This window comes from Cervus canadensis, chromosome 7, assembly GCF_019320065.1.
Source record: "Cervus canadensis isolate Bull #8, Minnesota chromosome 7, ASM1932006v1, whole genome shotgun sequence".
Lineage (NCBI taxonomy): Eukaryota > Metazoa > Chordata > Mammalia > Artiodactyla > Cervidae > Cervus > Cervus canadensis.
This window is the reverse complement of record NC_057392.1, coordinates 34,324,786-34,330,758: the sequence shown is the minus strand read 5'-3', so window position 1 is coordinate 34,330,758 and position 5,973 is coordinate 34,324,786. Positions and strand designations below refer to the sequence as shown.

At 36.6% G+C, this 5,973-nt stretch overlaps 1 long non-coding RNA gene across 3 annotated transcripts in view; it reads right to left on the bottom strand.

Annotated features, from left to right (window-relative positions):
- Positions 1–1,443: 1,443 nt before the first annotated feature.
- Positions 1,444–5,973, bottom strand: part of LOC122445541 — a 21,762-nt gene continuing 17,232 nt past the window's right edge. For all 3 annotated transcript variants that reach the window (XR_006270559.1, XR_006270557.1, XR_006270558.1), the window contains 3 exons: positions 4,460–4,575; positions 4,005–4,075; positions 1,444–1,789 (listed from right to left, as the gene is read on the bottom strand). This is a non-coding gene — a long non-coding RNA (uncharacterized LOC122445541). The remainder of the gene's footprint in view (positions 1,790–4,004; positions 4,076–4,459; positions 4,576–5,973) is intronic.

The following is a 5,973-nucleotide window of genomic DNA, read 5'->3' as shown; positions in this document are numbered from 1 at the left end:
GACACCAACCCCTGATGTCTCCTGCAAGCCTTGCTTACCAGTATTTGGGATGAATCAAAAATTAAAAATTCAAAGCAAAAGTGGACCAAAAAAAAAAAAAAAAACAGTCAGAAAGAAATGAAATGAGTATTGATTGAATTCAGGAAAGCAATGGAAGAAAAGGACAAAATTACCTCAAAAGGAAGACAGTTACGAGGTGGCTAAAGGTTAAGATACTTTTTTAAAAATTAAGAAAGAACATTGAAGAAAGACTAGAAAATGAGACAATTAAACTGTGTAATCATTTCTTTTCCTAGAAAATCATGAGTACACCTAAAGTTATAAATTGGATATGAATCAGCACAGTCTATCTTCAGATTTATCAAATTATAGTTCTAGATATTTCTGACTGAGTGTCCCAGACCAGCTTGTCACCATCTCTGACTATCAGAAAATTTGTGGCCAGTACCCACACTCTGCTTCTTCCCCTGGTCCAGGCTTAGCTGTCTTGTCTGGCCCTGTAGCCTCCCAGGAAGCAGAGAGCCCTCACTCTCTGAGGTTGGGCTGGGATGCACCCATCACCAGTCTCCCTAGCAATCACACCACATGCTCAGCTCCCCTATTTCTTCTCCATCCTCCTCCATCCCCTCCAACTCCAGGTCTCCTTTGGACCCTTTGCTTCTCCCAACAATCACACAATTTCTGCTTATGTTCAGCATGCTAGTGGTTATTACTTTCACTCATTCAACAAGATTTATTTTAGGTTATAAGTACCTATTTGATTTCTTTTTCTCCAGAGAACTCAGAACAATTGTATACATATATTTTTCATTTCCAGGGAACTCTGAACAATTACAAATGGAGATTTCAGCATGAGTACTGTTGGGGCCCAAGGCAGACTGAGCCAAAATATGCCTCAATGTCATATTGATTAATTTGAATTTTATTTGAAAAGAAGTCAGTGGAGGAAAAATGATATTTAAAAACCCCATTATGACCCCACCTGGTAAAGAACCCACCTGCCAATGCAGGAGATACAAGAGACATGGGTTTGATCCCTCAGTTGAGAAGATACCCTGGAGAATGAAACAGCAACCCACTCCAGTATTCTTGCCTGGAGAATCTCATGGACAGAGGAGCCTTGAGGCCTACAGTTCTTGGGGTCTGACACAAGTGAGCAGGCATGCATGGTCATACTGTTTGTTTCCAAACAGGAAGTTTTGGCTCCTACTGTGTGAGAATGTTTTTTTTTCAACTTTGCAAACATATATATACATATATATGTTTTATTAGAGGATAGTTGATTTACAATAGGTGTTAGTCTCAAGTGTACAGACTTTTCTTTCTAGGACTTGAAGTTATTGGAGAATTTGCCTTTAGAAATAAAGAACTGATGAACCTACAGTTAAAATTAAACACAGACCCAGGGACTCAGATCTTTGGATTCCCTGTGGTTAATCACTAAAGTAAAAAATAATAATAAAATTGAAATTTCATTTAATTTTTATGAGAAAATAAGAATTGTTAACATACTCAGAATTATACATGCGCACAGACATATATACACATATATTCATTTAGAATTAAGGAAGAAAAATAACATTTATGTATTTTACTATGTCTTTGGTAAAGTGGTAGACAATTCAGCATGTAATCTAGAACTGTTTCAACTTCTAGAAGAATTGCTTCTCATCCACATGGTTCTCTAGAGAATCATCCCTACTGGTTGCAGCTACAATGAATGTCAAATCCTCTGTCCACATTTACCTCCTACTTTCCCCCATGTCCAACAACACATCCAAGTAGAGTCCTAGGGAAAAGAAAATAAAAAATATGTATAAGCATATACATATGGGCCCGGGTCTCCTGCATTGCAGGCAGATTCTTTACCATCTAAGCCACTAGGGAAGCCCTAGTTAGATGACTACTAACTTCAAAAATCATTATCTGCATTTGTTATAATACGCACTCACTGGGCTGTTGTTGTTTAGTCACTAAGTCTTGTCCAACTATTTTTTAATGCCATGGACTGTAGCCCACCAGGCTCTTTGATCCATGGGATTTCCCAGACAAGAATACTGAAGTGGGTTGCCATTTCCTTCTCTAGAGAATCTTCCCTACCCAGGGACTGAACCCACATCTCCATTATTTACCACTGAATCATCAGGAAAGACCCACACTCACTGGGTATATCTTGTCAAAACCTGAAGGATGAACTTCCTCTGGGTTAGTCACCTCGGGTTATACCTGCTTTGAGCAGGAGGAGGCATTAAATAGCTATTATAGTGGGAAATTCCAGTGGAAATGGGGGACTAGAGAAGTTTACAAATAGGCAGTAAGGACAAAGTAGGTCTACAAAGACCAGAACCAGGCAACTGAAGTGGAATGATGTTAAACTTGATGGCCAAGAAATGACAGTTAACATCAAAGTGTATGACAGTTATAAATCCGGAGAGGTCCTAAAGACTATAGTAAGGAAGGGAAATGGTGTTCATCATATGCAGGCAGAGACAGCAAGGTGATGGACAGGGCTCAAGAGGCACTTGCAAGGACCTTCCCTTCCCTTACAGTTCTTGAAGGGTGTTTAGCTCTCTTGACCTGGGAACTCTGCAGAATTGACCGGGAGCCCTGCAGTTATATGTGGGTATATAGGGACCCATCAAAGAAAAGACTACTTTCCCACCATCAGAAAAGGAACTTTTGTTTCTATTTAATTGATGCAATTATTTAGAAAACTCTATTTAGAAGGTACATTTTTACTTTTTTACAGTTGGCATTTCAATGTCCCAAATTCCCTTTGCAGATGTTTCTTTCAAGGATACCTTAACATAAAAGGTCCATAAATTTGAGGTGAGACCATGAAGACATACGTAAGAAGACATGAGATGATATCCTTTCAATAGTCACTTTGAAGAATTTCAGTTCACATAAATATTTTGCACTGCAAGAGTAACCACGAAAATAGAAATTTCTACAAAAGATTCTCTGTGATGTCAGTTTTGGATTGCATTTGAGAGTAGGCTCCATCCAGGAATGATTAGAGGTTGCTAATCTACCATGTTTCTAAAAGTTTTCCTTAAGTCCGTATCATGATGATAACATGCTGTGGAAACCAACCAGGCTTATGGGACTGATGTCAGAGAATAAAGCTTTGCCTTTATAGTCTTTTGATCAAATACACTTTGTGAAAACTAACTGCTTACCAGCAGTTTAGTAATTGAGGTCTGCACAAAAGCAAAGCAGAACATGTTTAGTTTCTGTGACTAAGACACATACTAAATATTCTTTAATTAATTAATTTATTTTAATTGGAGGCTAATTACTTTACAATATTGTAGTGGTTTTTGCCATACATTGACATGAATCAGCCATGGGTATACATGTGTTCCCCATCCTGAACCCCCCTCCCACCTCCCTCCTCATCCCATCCCTCAGGGTTGTCCCAGTGCACCAGCCCCGAGCACTCTGTATCACGTATTGAATCTGGACTGGCTATCTATTACACATATGATATACATATTTCAATGCTATTCCCTCAGATCATCCCACACTCACCTTCTCCCACAGAGTCCAAAGACTGTTCTTTATATCTGTGTCTCTTTTGCTGTCTCACATATAGGGTCATCATTATCATCTTTCTAAATTCCATATATATGCGTTAATATACTGTATTGGTGCTTTTCTTTCTGACTTACTTCACTCTGTATAGGAGGCTCCAGTTTTATCCTCCTCATGAGAATTGATTCAAATACATTCTTTTTAATAGCTGAGTAATATTCCATTGTGTATATGTACCACAGCTTTCTTATCCTTTTGTCTGCATGGACATCTAGATTGCTTCCATTTCCTGGCTATTGTAAACAGTGCTGCAATGAGGGGTACATGTGTCTCTTTCAATTCTGGTTTCCTCGGGATGCATACTAAATATTAAAGATGCAAATCAGATAGTAAAGGTAGATTAACACAGATTTATAAAATATAAATAAACTCAATTCTCTCTTAGAAATAATGTTGAAATAGTTTACCTTTCAAAGCAAGTAGTTTTAGACTTGGCTTCCCAAATGTATGTTGAGAAGTTAAAGAGAAATATGTAGATCTTATGACAAAAAGAAAACAAACACATTAAATCATTATCATCATCAACATTATCATCAGACATTACTTAATTCCATTTCTGCATGCTTGTGTTAATCAAACACAAAATTTTGAGCCCAATGACTTAACCACAGTATTAAAATGCTATGAAAGAAGACTGAAAAAATACAAATTTCAAGCTTCCCCTTTTGACTTTAAGTACGAAAAATGTTGTTTAATCAGAAGAAAATCTTTAACCAAATTTCACACAGAGAGAAAGCAGGATAGTTGGACAATTCAATGAAAAATTCAACCTTTTATTTGAATAGATATAAAAATAAACTGTGCTTAGAAATAAAAGCAACACTGTCTTCCTTCATAAAATAAAGGAGATAATAATACTTACCTCATCAAGAATTGACCTAAACAAAGTCCTGGCATGAAGAGATTGCTCAATATATGTTCATTTCCTTTCTTCAGTGACAACTATCAAAACGTAACTCTGCATATTCTTCTAGGTCACTTAAGAGAAAATAAATTGTGATAGGAATTTAATTATACTTCATTTTTAGTTCAAAAGCAGGAAACTACACAGGCAGAGAAATCTGTAAAAAATTATTTCCTTCCTTTCAAGGATGCACTCTCATCTACCCTCAATAATTACTGTTGAATTTGGTAATAATGACTAATATACTATCCAGTATTTTGTAACTGTTTGTAATTAACAGAGCTAAATGTTTAAGAGTTAAAGTAATTCTTGAAATTTATTTTTTTTAAAATTGAATTATAAAACAATTAAAGGAGAAAAAATGACAACAACAAAAGAGAGACAGCTTAAAGTCACTGATGGTGTGATGATAAACACACAATATCTATAATCAGGAGATCTGTGTTTCAATTCTAGCTAACACACAAACTCTGTGTGCCCTGGAGACTTAATTTCCTTGCTGGTGAGACAGAGATAATGCCTGCTCTGAGTAAAATAGTTCATATAGAACATTTAGCCCACTGCTTGTCTCATAATATTCACTCATTCATTCATTCAGCTATGTTCAATGAGCTTTTATACTACATCCAGCAAAGTGTCAGGCATTGGAAACACAACAGTGAAAAAACAGTCATGATTCTGCTCTCATGAGCTTAAAAAATGGCAGAAGAGGCAGACATTAAGAAGGTCATAAATAGTTTGATAAATAGGTAAAAGTTAATTCTGACTAAAAATTAATTCCCTTTCCCTTCTCCTCATTTATAGTAAAGGGAGCACCTGTGCTTTCTACTTTCACTTATGAGAATTAAGTGAATGAATGAATTAAGTGAATCAACTTTGTAAATTGAAATAACTTTGTAAAGTGAATCAATTAAGTAAACTTTAAAGCTCTCTACAAATGTCTATTGCTATATGTGTAATGAAAATTGATCAAGTATGTAGTAATTGCAAGGCCCTAGGGAAAGTACATCTGCTGGATCATCGAAAAAGCAAGAGAGTTCCAGAAAAACATCTATTTCTGCTTTATTGACTATGCCAAAGCCTTCGACTGTGTGGATCACAATGAACTGTGGAAAATTCTGAAAGAGATGGGAATACCAGACCACCTGACCTGCCTCTTGAGAAACCTGTATGCAGGTCAGGAAGCAACAGTTAGAACTGGACATGGAACAACAGACTGGTTCCAAATAGGAAAAGGAGTACGTCAAGACTGTATATTGTCACCCTGCTTGTTTAACTTATATGCAGAGTACATCATGAGAAACGCTGGGCTGGAAGATGCACAAGCTGGAATTAAGATAGCCAGGAGAAATATCAATAACATCAGATATGCAGATGTCACCATTCTAATGGCAGAAAGGGAAGAGGAACTAAAAAGCCTCTTGATGAAAGTGAAAGAGGAGAGTGAAAAAGTTGGCTTAAAGCTCAACATT